This window comes from Ambystoma mexicanum, chromosome 5p (genome assembly GCF_040938575.1).
Source record: "Ambystoma mexicanum isolate Mex_15411 chromosome 5p, UKY_AmexF1_1, whole genome shotgun sequence".
Lineage (NCBI taxonomy): Eukaryota > Metazoa > Chordata > Amphibia > Caudata > Ambystomatidae > Ambystoma > Ambystoma mexicanum.
In genome coordinates, this window is record NC_090930.1 from 1,295,607,639 (window position 1) to 1,295,623,428 (window position 15,790).

Genomic DNA, 15,790 nt, shown 5'->3' on the forward strand with positions numbered 1-15,790 from the left:
GTGGAAATTGAATATGTTGACAGTACATGCATACTGGCCAACATGACCCATTCCAATGTACAGGCGCCTATCAACCCAATGGTTCCAATTAGCTTTATTTCTAACAACATAAAAAAAAAACAAAATAACTGAACCCTTGATAGTTTGTACGTACTTCAAAATAAATCTTGACAATAATCTTAAATTCCATCACCTGCTATTACTAACAACTTAGACATCTTCCCACTTCCAAAAGCTCTCCAACAACTAAAACAGCTCAATAGACTGCATCTGAGTTACTGAAAGGCATACATTACAAAGTAGTATAATTGCCATTAGATCTTAATGAAAATGTTGAAACCCTAGGAGTATGTCAGCCAATAGATTGTCATTGTACTAGTTAATGGTGTATCAACAAAAGACAAAGACATTTGGCAACAACTAGTAGACTTAAACAAAGTTGGAAAAGCACAAAAATATCTCAATCAAAACAATCAATACTACAAAGATATAAACATAGAGGAAAATGTAAGAGAAACCACCAAAGTAATTCAAGATTCACCACCAACTGGGCAATTTGAATGTGTCGATCCTGTTACTTTAGCCAACATTTTAGACCAGTATGCAATTCATCCACTACACTCCAAAGACACCAAAGAAGATGCATTAGAAACATATTGAATGTGCCAAGCCAAAGGATCCCCAATGAGCAAATGGGAGAAAAGTGTAGAAGCATGTTATTTTCCTCTACTCTTTCCTACAGGAAAAGGACGAAGATATGATGAAAGATCCATACAAATGAATACATCAGAATATCACTCTTTTCAAATGTATTCTGAAGACCCCAGATTCAGAAAAAAGTTATAATACATTGCCCACTTCCTGTTCGAGAATGAACTAGCAACTCTGTGTTAAGGAGTTGAACACACATTAAAAACAGGCTCAATTTCTTTAAACATATCCACTACCCATCTGCTTCAAAAGATAAAAGACAAAGATGAAGTTTTGCAGTCAACTATGACAGATCTCTTGGCAAACATGTGTGGTACAAAAGAATACTGGTTCAGTTGTCACACTGATGTCTGTTTGTATGCTAAGGAACCTAGCCCCCACAACATGGTTTGTTACTATTTGTTATGCAGAATACGCATTGGATGACTTGCACGACTTCTTACACACTAATGGATAAAAGATGCTCCCACATTTGGCCATAACAGTGATGCCACTGTTTAACAGTTTATTAAAAAAATGCATTACCTGTGACATCCCTACAGAAACCACACATAGTTAGCCAAGTATATAAATAACGCTTAGGTAGATATAAAAACAAATGTAAATACTATACCAAATGTCGCTTTGACTTCCCTAGACCAGTTTGCAAAAAGGAAAAGGAAATATCTTGATGTCTTCTGTAAGACACAGTGTAATAGGCGAATCCCCTAAAAACACATAGAACATTAAACGGGATGAAGCATCCAAGTACATCAAAGATAACAATACAATCATTGCCCTCTTGCGGAATGCAAACATAGACATAAAATACACTGCAGACAATTCCACTGCAGATGCAAGATATGTCACAGCCGATCTCACCAAAGCTGAGAAAACAGAGCTAAACAAACTCTGGGATGACTCATCATCAGACAAAACACTTTCACAAAAAGTGTACAGGTTCAGTATTAAAATGCTCTCCAATAGAGACTGTGAGCACTATAAAGCTGCAGACCGTTTAACAAGTACAGTTTTACATGGCAAATCTGAACACATTGTCTGGGTAAACCTTGGTCTAGCTTCATCCCACAAAAGAATACAAGAATTCCCAAAACAAGATAGAAACAATAGCCACAAATGATCCCAACAGCAAAGACATCTAAAAAAAAACAATTTAATTGACAAATACTACCCAAACAAAAGTACTGTTTTGGAAAAATAAATACCTGTACGACATAGCCCAAAACTACTCCAAAAACAATGTACCACCAGATGAGACAACTGGAAAATATTCAACTTGTGAAGTAAGCCTAGTTAAATTTACCAAACCCAGCCCCATTAATCATATTTCATAAATCTCTGCAACATATAGAACTTTATTACATGGCCCTTCTGAAACATTTTAAACTCTGTAGAAAAGAAGAAGAATTATTTGGTGGCCATGACTCATTTGAAGCTGCATTCAAAGCAAATGAAAGCAGTAAAACAAATGTCAATTTCCAACAATACAATGAAATGTTGGACAGGGAATGCAAACAAGAGAAATAAATTGAAGCTCTACTAGATAATGACACACCTGAGGGCAGTCAACCTTCTCTTACCGGAAGCCAAGAACCACTTGGAGAACCACTCATTTTAAATGAAGCAGACATAGCCACAACTGAGGTAGAAAATACCAGGTATCAATCTAAACAATCCGAAGAAGACTTGTCAGTGCTCAAATCACAGCTAAATGATGAATAACTCACCATTTATCTAGAAGTCACTCAAGAAATTGAACATGGTTTTGAACATGAAACTAAAACTTGTAGCTGCAAAATGAATAAACCTCTGCTCCTGTATGTAAGTGGTGAAACTGCATCTGGTAAAACGTTCTTAATTAAAATAATCAGCAAATGTCTTCAAGACTTAACAAACAACAATCTGTCATCTGTTGTAACAGCCCCACAGTTTTAGCTGCCTACAACATAGAAGGTGTACCTTTACACCTACTACTGTTCCTCATAGTAGAACACTCAAACGAATTACAATACTACAAATTATCAGCAGAAGCTGCTAATGAAGTACAAAGTATTCTGAAACACATGCAAGTGCTCATGATAGATGAAGTAAGCATGGTTTGTAACACATGTTGTCTGTAATTAATCGCAGATTGCAAGAAGTCCTAAAAATCGATTATGAATAACTGTTTGGAGGAAAACTCATCATTGTTTTCGGAGACCTCCTACAGTAAACACCATTAAAAGGTCAACCTATTTTCATAACATTAGGACACACGCAATGTCATACCAGTCTCGGCAGCATTGAAAATGTAAATCTCTGGCAACATTTTGGCTACAGAGAACTAACTCAAAACATGTGTCAGTCTGCAGATCTCACCTATGCTAACATTTAAAAAACATTAGAACTGGTCTGCTTACTAAAGATGCAAAATCCATCTTAAATACTAGGCTAATCCATGGGCTATATAGGCAAAACACATATGCTTCTGATGTCATGGAACAATTAACTCAAAAATATATAAAATGCATGTCCTCAAGGCCAACCTTTGCAAGCTGTAGTCAATTCAAGGATACAATGTTGAAACAAAATGCAACCCATACTGCATATCAGCTCCACAGATAAACTATAACTGCATTGCATGACACTCCCTGTGTGTCAATAAGCAACAGCACGAATAAATAGATTAGAAAAATGTATCTCCAACAAAGCTAGATTAGAAAAAGTATTAACTTTTTATCTAAACTGCAGAGTAATTTGAAAATGTAACCTTTCTGTATAACAAGGTTTAGTGAATGGAACAATTGGTACAGTTGTTGGCTTCCAAATATATACACATGACAACAACATTCAGTTTGTCAACATCCACTTTGACAAACTTTCAGGATTAACAAAATATGCTGGACAATAGGATATTTCCTTCTTTTCAAAGACACGTACATACGCAGAGAAAAAGTCTCTCTATCTCTTGCTTATGCTGTCACTATTCACAAAATGCAAGGTGTAACCCTAGATCAGGCATTGATTGACATTGGCAGCACAATCTTTAAAGAAGGTTTGAGTTACATAGCATGTTTGCGTCTGTGCACACTCAATGGTCTTTTCCTAGTGAACTTTGATGCAAAAAAAGGTAAACTGATAAACAGACCTTCCTTGCATCCTAGAATACAACAGGCTATGTGCACTGTACAGGCCATCTATTTATGTAGCCTCTACATCAAAAAAGAAATCCTTTAAAATGAAAACTAATACAAACTGCTACTCAAACCAATAATACAACTACAAAATTGACTAGTTCAAAATCAACTGCATGACCATCAGAAGACAAAGACACACATGCCTCTTCTAAAAGTAAAAACAACTGCAGGCCTACCAAAGGATACATAGGCACAACTCTGTGGTCCATTTAAATTCAGAAACACAACTGGAGTAAATTGCTATGCAAATGTAGCAATCAATCTTCTCTTCAAATTGCGACCAGTTGTTCATAACATTTACTTAAACGGCTCAGACCAGTTGTGTTTGCAAATACTGTCCTTCATAGAATTGCCACAAATAATGCTGACAGCACTTACAGTGTCTCAGGCATAAGGCAAGAATTGGACGACTGTACATGAATGGTCAAATTCACCATAAACACACAGGATGTTCCACACAAATTCCTAAGGCACTTACTACAAGTATTGGAAACCAAAAACATCCCTATAAATGAAATCTTCCAGATTCTATACACGTGGAAACATACATGCACTATCTGCAACCATGTTTCACAAGAGCACATCCCTAAATTACAATTTGTGTATGTATCCATACCAAATTCTGAATCAATTCCATTTCACCAGCTTCTGCAGATTGCAAATCATAGCATATTGTGCCCTTTTAGTAATTCAGAGAATCGTTCCAACATACAAATAAACTCACATGTCCAACATGTGATACTAATGCTTCTAAGGTACAAAGCAGATGGTTCCAACAACAACTGTTAGCTTACAGACTTCACACAAGGCCAAGTATCTCTTGGCAAGGAAACCTTCACAACAGTGGGCATAATCTACCACACTGGTGCTACAACGTCTTCAGGCCACTATACTGCATATATCAAAAAAATAATTGGTTGGTTTGAAACTAACAACACCTCAGTTACTCTAAAACATAGGTTACCAGCAAATCTAACAAATGCCTACTTAATATTTCTGTAATTTAGTCACTAAACTGTAGCACAATAAACAGTTAAAATACGCCAATGGGTATCTAACTATTTCCATATTAAAGCCAAGATAGTTAGAATATGCCAAAAGGTATCTAATTACTTCAAACATATCATTAAGTACATTGTACTTCAAATATGCATCACAGTTCTTGTTACTGCATTTCTTCTCATAAAACCAATACAGTTACAATTAACCAATGTTACCACCAAATCCAACTCATGCCTACTCAATGTTCCTTCACCCCAAATTTACTCACTAAACTATGGTACAATAAACAGTTAGATTGCACCAACTGGTATCTAAATACATCTAAAATAATACAATAGCATGTTTAAAACACAAAACAGTTAGAATAGGCCAAAATATATCTAACTACTTCTAAAATACCCTCCATTGCAATACACTTCCAATATACCATCACAGTTATTCTTACTGCACAACTTCTTGTAAAGTGCAATATAATTAGAATATGCCAACATCTATCTAAGTACTTTAAACATTCCCTTAATTACAAAACTCTTCAAACAAACATACTATCACACTTTCACTTACATGATTATACTATTTATTTATTAATCATCTTTGGGCTTGTTTCCCAATGGCCTAATGATTATTTCCTGTCGATACAACAACAGTGTAGCACACACTAATGTTGTACCAAACATAGTACATAGAATGTACTGTTTATGAGTGTCCAAAAAGTACATGTATATGTAAAATTGTATGTAATTAAAGTGTTTAATCTATCCTGTTTAACAGATTATATTGGTTGTTTTTCCCAGAAAAACAACCAGACATTCCTGCTTTATTACTGTATGCAACTAGGTAGCAATACCAAGTAGTATCCTATTTCTTATCATCACAAAGAAACAAATACATATTCCATAAGCAATGTCCTCAATTGTACTACAATCATAAATACCATATACACTTCAATGATATAATTCCACCATATTACAAATAATGTATACACCCCTACATTACCTATAATTACTATACACATATTATTATATTATGTGTTGCCAGTAGCCACAACCACCACAATAGGGTTAAACCATATAACATGTACATACAATACACCTTCAAATAACAAGACTCACTCTGAACCCCTTGCAATCCAAATGATGTCCACATGCACTAAAAGTGACCGCAGACTCGGTGGCACCTGCACACCTTTTTTACCTATAAAAACAGCTCCATATCAACTTTATTCCACTCCCCCACCCTTTCCAGCTCCTCTTTCGGCCATCAAATATCCCCAAATGTGTTTTCCACATTGTTTCCTCATCCATGGACACTGATGGCTCTCCGCAGATCCAACACGGCCACCGTTTCCAAAAATATGACACAGCTCACGTTTTGCACCATCCAATAAGCGGGCGCCTACGATGTCCGCAGACATCATGCCAGACCCTGATTGGTCCAGAGGTGTACATGGACCCCAAATCAGGCAATGAGTCCCAGGACTGGACCCAGATATCACTAATTTCTTTTACCTACTTTTTGGCCATTTTTTAAAAAACGATTGGATGGATTGACACCAAATTTGCAAAAGCACGCTTTTAGAACCAAGCTGACGCTCCTAGCACAAACTTTGAAAAAATCCATCCAGCAGTTTGGGCTCTAGGTGCAAGGAATTTTTGTTCCATTGCGGCCCTGAGGATTTCCACAAATCTTGAGACTTCCCCTATAGTTTTTCCCACCCCTTGTCAAAACGGCACCAAACCTCACAAAACCATTCTCAGGGGCCCATATACTTTTATTGCAAAGTTTGGTGAGGATTCATGAGGAGGGCAAAGTTATAAGCCACACAAAATGTGCTCTTTCTATAAGTTGAGCAACTTAACCATAAGTACAGGGTTGCTACCGCAGGGCCTGTAATGAAGGACAAGAAAGAAGCGCATGAGCTACTAAAACCATTTAATCAGAGGCATGTGATCATAACTGAACCCGGTGTTAAAAAATGCTTGTTATGAGCGCCAATTCTACCCATAGAATCCTGCTCACTATGGCGCAATTTAACTGCCTTCCTTTAAGACCATTCACAGCGTTATGGAAAGGTATTAAAAATAGAGCAAATCAAACATATTTAATATGTAATGTGCCACTAGAGGACCTGGCTCACTCTTTTTTGTTTTGTCCCATGTATCATGAAATCAGATCCGGGAGTATAAGGCAAATATTGCGCGAAGCACCGTTTGTTCAGTTTCGGCCAGCATTAACTTATCTCTTGTGGGCAGACACTCCCAGGAAGGGATGGACACTTTTGATATATTTGTGGAATTCCCTGCATAAAAGGAAACTTTTAATGATATTTCAAAGGTTAATTCGTAAGATATGCTTGTTTATGCTCATAGGCTGTTGACATGTCTTTTAATTATGTATTTTATAGCATTTTTTATATACATTCTATATTAATATTGTTATATACTTTGGTTTTATGTTCGTATATTTTTCTGGAAATTATATTTTTTGCAAAATAAACTTTATCTTTGATGATGAAAAACAATCCGCTGGACTGGTTAAGCCACCAGGAAATACACTTTTAATTCCCACAATTATTACCATTAATACCATCCAACCCACAATGTTGAAACTCCTCTCCTTTGCCTTTACAAATGTTCAGGATGAACCACTAATCCTTGAAGTAAACGTGGTAGTCAGATCCCATCACCCATTTTTCATGTACTGCAAGAGCTCAATCAGACCACTGAACTCAAAGACAGCAACAATGCACCTTGTATATTGAACACGTTAATGCGTACATCTTTTGCAATTAGGAAGATCCAAAAATGTATAAATTAAAAGAAAAGATATTCATATGTGTGTGAAAACCTGGTGAGATGCTGCTCTCCTAAAGAACGCCCACTCCATCATTGCAAGTTATAGAAATGTGGGTGATATTAATGGTTATAAATATTACTGTATTTGTTCTTGTAAAGACAAATCTTCACCATGCATTTTCATTAGGTCAGCAATGTACTCATGCCAAACTAATCCCTCATTGCTGGTATTGGCAGATACTCCATCATCTACATGTCTTTGAACATGGGTCTACCATTGGACAACTATTCTGTTATGCTATCAACTTCAAATATATAGGCTGTCATTTTTCCTAATCTCATCATTCAAAAAAGTCCAGAACCAATTTGTGCCTGACACAAAGCTGGTACAATATTTTGCCGACCACAACCGCTAGCAATGTATACAAATCCCTGCATCAGGTATTTGGTCACATTGAACATGCACAGATCACTTTAGCGCTCGTGCACGTGTATATATATATATACACACACACACACACACACACACACACACACACTTTTGAGTACAAGTGTTCATAAATATCTGGAGAAAAGACCACATGTATGCATAAACATAGTGATGCAAGTGTATTGATAAAAACAGCAACCTATGTGTTTTGATGGCAAACTATATAGGTCTAATTCCCGCACATTCTATTCAGGAAGCACATCAGATCAAATAGCTGTGCCCACTGTCTCATAACATACTCCTACACTTTAAAGGTGAAATGTCCTTTTGGGGATTTAGGAAATGCCATGTAAATAAATAATATACATTTTAGAGTAGTTGCCTCACAGGACAAGTGTATACCTAACTCTGGTAAATATGAGCAATGGTAGTTGATTTGTACATAATTTTAAATAAAAGGACTGCATTACCGGGCATGGTCATTGACTCAGGTATCTTTGTGTTAGAAAGTAGTGTGAGTCAAACTTTGCTGCGTACTTATAGTTCTTGAGGGTGGACAGGTGCAAATAAATATTTGTCGAATCCCACATCTTCACTTTGTTTTTAAACAATTGGCTAAGGGTATGTGTACTTGTCCCTCGTTTCAAATCTGGGCACCTTCCTATCCACTCATATATCCGGGCCATCATAAGGCCATATCGTGTTTTGCACTTTCTAGTGAGACAACCTTCTGTCTCACTAAGGATGGTAAGTAATTTACATCGGGCTGGGAATTCGCTTTAATTTACAATAGGCCCTGTTTCACTATCAAATGCCCTTTGAGGGATAACAAACCCAGCTCCAGTCTGAGATATTGCATCGGGTTGAAAGCGTTCAGTTTTAATAATCAAGTCAAAGGTGGCCTTCCAGAATGTCCAACAACCTATAGTCGCCCATACAAAGAGATTCCAACCCATACAATATCGCTGGGCAAAAACATTGAGAATAAAGAGTTATGGTTCTGTTGAGGGTGTAACCCATGGTTTTGGCTGAAAATACTCTTATTAAGACCGTCAATTGCCTGGCCTTTATACGTTTAGCCTCTTTGATATCCTTATAGGGCCTATTGGCGCTCACCTCAAGCCCCAGATATCCGTAGGAGCCTACATATTCAATCCTACGCAAGCTAGTAGCAAAGTTCATATGCTTTCTTCTTTTTTGATGAAACAGTCATAACCTTGGTCTTCCCAAGGTTTATTGTTTGATCGTTATCTCTGTTTAACCCAATGTAACGCTCACCTGATTTCCACGGAGGCGCTGGGCTGGACTGAGCTGTCGCCATGTCTTCTAGTGTGACTCGTAGATCTCGGCCTTCTCCTAGGGCTGGTCCCCTTCTCACGATGTACCGGACGTGTAGAGTGAGGTGTCTGCAGACGGAAGAACAAGGATTTAGGAACTGGATTGACTGAACTTCTCCTTCCTCAGTCCTCTTATTCGAACCAAGGGCGTGGCTTGCTCACCTTAGATATATTTAGGCCGGGCTCTCCATCCTGCGTCTTTGCAGGGGCGCAAGTACAAGTTACTTCACTGGTTCACTGACGATCCTCTTGATTGCAGAGGTTGATGTTGGAAGATACCGCCGTTTACCGCACGAGCGGTTTCTTGATAGTTATTGGAGCACCCTTAATTTAGTCCCTTGCTCAGTCTCAGGGTGTCAAGATTGAAATTGTAGAGGAATGATGCGGCGAGCAGGTGAGTAGGAAAGATGACCGGTTGCTGTCACCCTTTCTAATGTCTCTCTTTCTCCTGCAGGTTTAGGTGCAATGGACGCTGATGAATAAGTGCCCAGGATCGTGCAAGCGCGTATGTACGAAGAAGATGAAGCACGGTGCACGTAAGTAAAATGACTGCTGTTTGTTTCAAAAGCACGCCTTAATGTCTCTTTTGTCCTTCCAGATCGTGGATGCAGACAGCGTTGCTAGATGGATGCCGGCGAACGTGCAAGCGCGTAAGTAGAAAGTTTATGGTTGGTTTAGAATGCGCCTTAAAATGTCTCCCTTTGTTTTGCAGATGCCGGCATGCAGCGCTTCTTGAAGTTCAGAACGTGCGGAGCGCAGGTAAGCAATTCAAGAATGCAATGCTTAATCAAGTCCTTTTCTTTGCAGATGTCGATGGGGAGCCGAAGAAAGCGGAGGAAGGCTTTGGAAGATGCCGCCGTATTTGGTAAGTAAGAGCGCTGCTCTCGAATTGAATTCTGCTAACCTGTTGTTTTGTCTTGGCAGGTGCAGCTGAGGATCGGATCTCTAGCAGGTAAGGAATTCGTTTTCACAGGGACTGGAGCTGAAGAATCTCAGGAAGACTGGAGCTGACACGGTGAGCGTCCTGCTGCAGATGCGGAATAACGCAAAGCACTTTTCATCAATCGGGTGTGGTTTAAATAGCCTTCTGTAGTGCTTAGGCGTCTTCTTCCACAGCCTCGCCCAGGTAAGAAAAGAGTTACTGTGTTCTGATTCCAGGGAGTGGCTCCTGCCCCACCCAAACAGGAAAAGTAGTTCCAGGCAGAGAAGGATCAGAAGACCATCGAGCTGGTAAGTAAGCAGCATGGTCTGCTGCAGGTAGGTCCACCCAAGCACTCTTAAGCATTATGAGCCCGGCGCTTCCAGCGCCGGGACCGGTCATCTTTATGAGCCTGGTGCCACTGGCGCCAGGACAAGGTCCAAAAGGTCCCGATAGGGACTGGCTGGTACCCAGGATCAAGGTTATGGGCCTGCTTCCAAGGATGTGAGGCAGGTCCTGACCCCTTGGAAGCAGGGATCATGACAGCACCCCCCCTCAAGGCCCCTCCCAAGCTTGACTTCTCCGGGGGTCTTGGTTTGTTAGGAAATGTTCGATGAAATTTCTTGACTAAACGAGGTGCGTGGACATGTTCTGCAGGTTCTCAAGACCTTTCCTGGGGGCCATAAACTTTCCAGTCAATCAGGTAGTATAGCCTTGATTTGGAGATTTTGGAATCTAAGATGTTTTTGATTTCAAACTCGAGTTCTCCATCAACTAGGATAGGTTCTGGAGATTTAGTCAATCGGGTCTCTGGCTGCACATGTTTTAGTAGCGAGACATGGAAGACTGGGTGCATTTTCATATGAGGGGGCAAGTCCAACTTGACTGCCACTGGGTTTATTATGGTAGTGATTGAGTAGGGTCCCAGGTATCTTGGGTTGAAGGTGCGCGGTCCTTTTAGGGATAAATGTTTGGTGGATAACCAGACTTGATCTCCTACTTGATATTGAGGGGCCTCCTTCCGATGTTGGTCTGCTCCTTTCTTGTATTGTTCCTTAGCCCTTTGCAGATGAGAAGTGGCTTCCTTAAAGGCTTGGGTGATTGCAGAATGCAGGTGGTCTACTGCTGGTGTCCCTAGATCCTGAGGTGGATCCAGATTAGAGGTTCGAGGATGGCTACCATATAAAAGAAAAAACGGGTTTTTTCCGGTTCCAGAGTGGACTGAATTATTGTAAGCGTACTCGGCTATCCAAAGGATGTCCTTCCAAGTTCTTTCTGTTTGTTGCAGCATGCAGCGTAAGTACTGTTCCAAAGTTTGATTGGTCCTCTCGGTCTGTCCGTCGGTTTGGGGGTGGTGACTGGTTGAAAGCCTTACATCAATTTGAGCCAACCGACAGCAACTCTGCCAAAAGTGGGAGACAAATTGACTTCCTCTATCCGAGATTAAAACTGAAGGAAAGCCGTGCAACCGAACGATGTTTTCGAGAAACTCCCGGGCCATGATTGCTGCTGACGGTAGACCTTTCAGTGGGATGAAGTGCGCCATCTTGGAGAATAGGTCCACGATTACTAAGATCGTATTATATCCGGAACATGAAGGTAAGTCGGTGATGAAATCCATGGAGAGAGTATGCCAGGGACGAGGTGGGATGTCAAGTGGGCGTAAGAGGCCTGCTGGTTTCTCCTTTTGACTTTTATTTTGAGCGCACACTCCACAGGACATTACAAAGTCTCTGATATCCTTTCTCCAAGACGGCCATCAGAAGTGACGCTTGATCTTTTCCGAGGTCTTGGCCATACCGGGGTGTCCCTCCATTAGGGAGTCGTGATAACAAGAGATGACTTGATTCTGTAAACTAGCACAGGGTAGATATAACCGTTCTTGGAAGTACAATAGGTCGTTCTTCACCGTGAAGTCTTTTCCCTGAAGATGCCAATTCTGTATGTCTGCTGGAGTTATAAGTTGTTTAACTTTGGCTTCAACTTCTTCGATGGATTGTGTGCCGATTAGACCTAGGATTCTTTGTTCGGGAATGATAGGTACGGGTTCAGGATTGACCATGTGCTCTTCCACTCCCATCCGGGAAAGGGCATCAGCTTTACCGTTCTTGTTGCCTGGTTGGTAGGTAATGACGAAGTCAAACTCGGCAAAAAATAGTGCCCAGCGGAGTTGTCTGGAGGATTGAGCTTTAGCTGTCTTTAGGTATTGTAAGTTGCGTTGGTCTGTAATCACTGTGACTGTGTGTCTGGCACCCAGAAGATAGTGTCGCCAGGCCTTGAAGGCGGACTTAATAGCCAGAAGTTCCTTATCGGTAATGGTGTAGTTGATTTCAGGAGCCGAGAATTTGCGGGACCAAAATGCCACGGGGTATAACTGGTTTGTTTCTGGATCTCTTTGCGATAGGACTGCACCCATCGCAAGACTGGAGGCGTCGGTTTCTACGATGTAAGGAAGCTCTGGGCGGGGATGTCTCAAAACAGGAGCGGAGATAAACTTGGCTTTTAACTCTTGGAAGGCTTGCTCCGCCTCGGTAGACCACACAAAGCGTTTGTTTTTCCTTAGAAGGGCAGTAATGGGCTGGACTATTCGGGAGAATTCTGGAATGAATCTACGGTAGAAATTGGCGAAACCCAAAATGCTTTGGACTCCTTTCACCGACGTTGGTGATGGCCACTTAATGATTGCGTCTACCTTTCTTGAATCCATGTGGACTCAATTTGGTGACAGAATGAATCCCAGAAATTCGACCTCGGTGACATGGAAAACGCACTTCTCAAGCTTGGCAAAGAGTTTATGTTGGCGAAGCCTCTCAAGAACTGCCCTGACGTGTTTCCGGTGATCGGCCTCAGAGGATGAATATATAAGGATATCGTCGATGTAGACAACTGTACACACGTCAATTAGTTCTCTGAGGATGTCATTCATGAAGTACTGGAAGGCAGCCGGGGCGTTACATAGTCCAAAGGGCATTACTTGATACTCAAATAATCCATACTTGGTGCGGAAGGCCGTCTTCCATTCGTCGCCCTCTTTTATTCGGACCAAGTGGTAAGCTCCTCTGAGATCCAACTTCGTATAAGTGCGAGCATTCTTGACTTGGTCTAGAAGTTCAGGGATCAATGGCAAAGGATATCTGTTCTTGACTGTAATCTGATTCAGGGCGCGATAATCGATACATGTTCTGAGATCCCCTTCCTTTTTCGGAACGAAGAACAGAGCTGAAGAGGCTGGAGACTTAGAAGGACGAATAAATCCATTGGCCAGGTATTGGTCCAAATACTGCCTAAGGTGGAGATTTTCTGGTTCGGTGAGAGCATAGATCCTACTACATGGAGGAGTGGACCCAGGTACCAGGTCTATCTGACAGTCGTATGACCTGTGCGGGGGTAGGAAGTTGGCTTGTTCTTTCTGGAAGACATCTTGGAACTCTAGATATTCAGGAGGCAGTTGGGGACCCTCGGATGTAATTGCTGCCAGCTTAATGTCGGACTTCAGATAACAAGTGGAGGCACATTCCGGAAACTGAATCGTCTTTGCTCGCCAATCAATTTGAGGATTGTGTTTTTCTAACCAAGGGATCCCCAGGATAATTTGAAACTGAGGGGCCTTGATCACATCAAACACGATCTCCTCACGATGTCCATTTTGACTTACTAACGTCACTCCCTCGGTGGTATGGGTAACTGGTCCGGAAGCTATTTCCGTACCATCCACTGTGGTAATAACGTCTTTAACCATTTTAGGACAGAGAGGTAGATTCATCCTGGATGCCATCTCGCAATCCACATAATTGCCGATTGCTCCACTGTCAATGTATGCCTTGATGGCATGCAAACGATCTGGCTTCTCTGGGCTTATTAGGACCATGGGCACGATGAAATGCGAGGTCAAAGAACTGGTTTTAAAGCTCGGCAAGCGGACCTCTACACTTGTCGGGCGAGGTCGTTTCCCGATTCTGGCTTTTCGATGCTTTTGTCGGAAGCTCCCACGGTCTTCTTAGCAGGTTTCACCGGGCATTCACGAAGAAAATGTCCTGAATTCCCACAATAGAGGCACAATTGCAGCTGTCTTCTTCTTTCTCGTTCCTTTTGTGTTAATGGCCCTTTCACGACTCCTATTTGCATAGGTTCTACGGTATCGACTCCTTTGGCGGAACTCTGTGGTCTTGAAAAAACCCGAGCTTCGAATCTGGAGCGATCAGCCTTCCTATTCTGTAACCTGTGATCCAGTTGAACCACCAGGTCAATATATTCAGAACAATCTTGCGGAGGATTTACTACTTGGGCCAGGACATCTTTGAGTTCTCCACGCAACCCCCTATAAAACAGCGTAATCCTTTTATCCTCGGGCCATCTGGCTTCAACTACCAGTCTGTTAAATGATGCAATATATGCCAGAAGATCCTGATTACCTTGTCGTAAAGAGAGGAGTTCGTTATCTAAGGCCTGTCCCTGAGAGTGTCTGGCAAATAGTCTTTCCATACTGGACTGGAAGGCCTGAAAATTACGAAGAATCGGGTCATCCTGGGTTACCAGGGGAATTGACCAGTCTGCAGCACTGCCACTTAGATATGAAAGTACGAAGGCCACTTTGGCCTGATCAGTGGGAAATGCAGCTGGCCTACACAGGAAGTGCAGACGACATTGATTGATGAACACTGCAAACCTTTTGGGATCGCCTGAGAAGCGTTCGGGTGGAGCCAAAGGCACATTTCCAGGTAGATTAATTTGTACAGGATTAGTGGAGGTCGCTGGGATATTACCCCGCCCTGGGGTCGGCAGTGGTGTTTGCCCCGCCTGCGTTTGTAACAACTGTCTAGCAAGATCATCTGTGCGCTCTTTGGACACAATTAGCTCCCCCCTTAGGGCGTTCGTTTCCTGGCGCGCTGCTAGTACTTCTGCTCTTAATTCCCCTAGCAACTGGGCTAGTTGGTCAGTATCTGAGGTTTCCATTGCGCCTGGGTGGAGGATTTGTGGTGGGCTTCGCGTTCTGTAACGCTCACCTGATTTCCACGGAGGCGCTGGGCTGGACTGAGCTGTCGCTGTGTCTTCTAGTGTGACTCGTAGATCTCGGCCTTCTCCTAGGGCTGGTCCCCTTCTCACGATATACCGGATGTGTAGAGTGAGGTGTCTGCAGACGGAAGAACAAGGATTTAGGAACTGGATTGACTGAACTTCTCCTTCCTCAGTCCTCTTATTCGAACCAAGGGCGTGGCTTGCTCACCTTAGATATATTAAGGCCGGGCTCTCCATCCTGCGTCTTTGCAGGGGCGCAAGTACCAGTTACTTCACTGGTTCACTGACGATCCTCTTGATTGCAGAGGTTGATGTTGGAAGATACCGCCGTTTACCGGACGAGCGGTTTCTTGATAGTTATTGGAGCACCCTTAATTTAGTCCCTTGCTCAGTCTCAGGGTGTC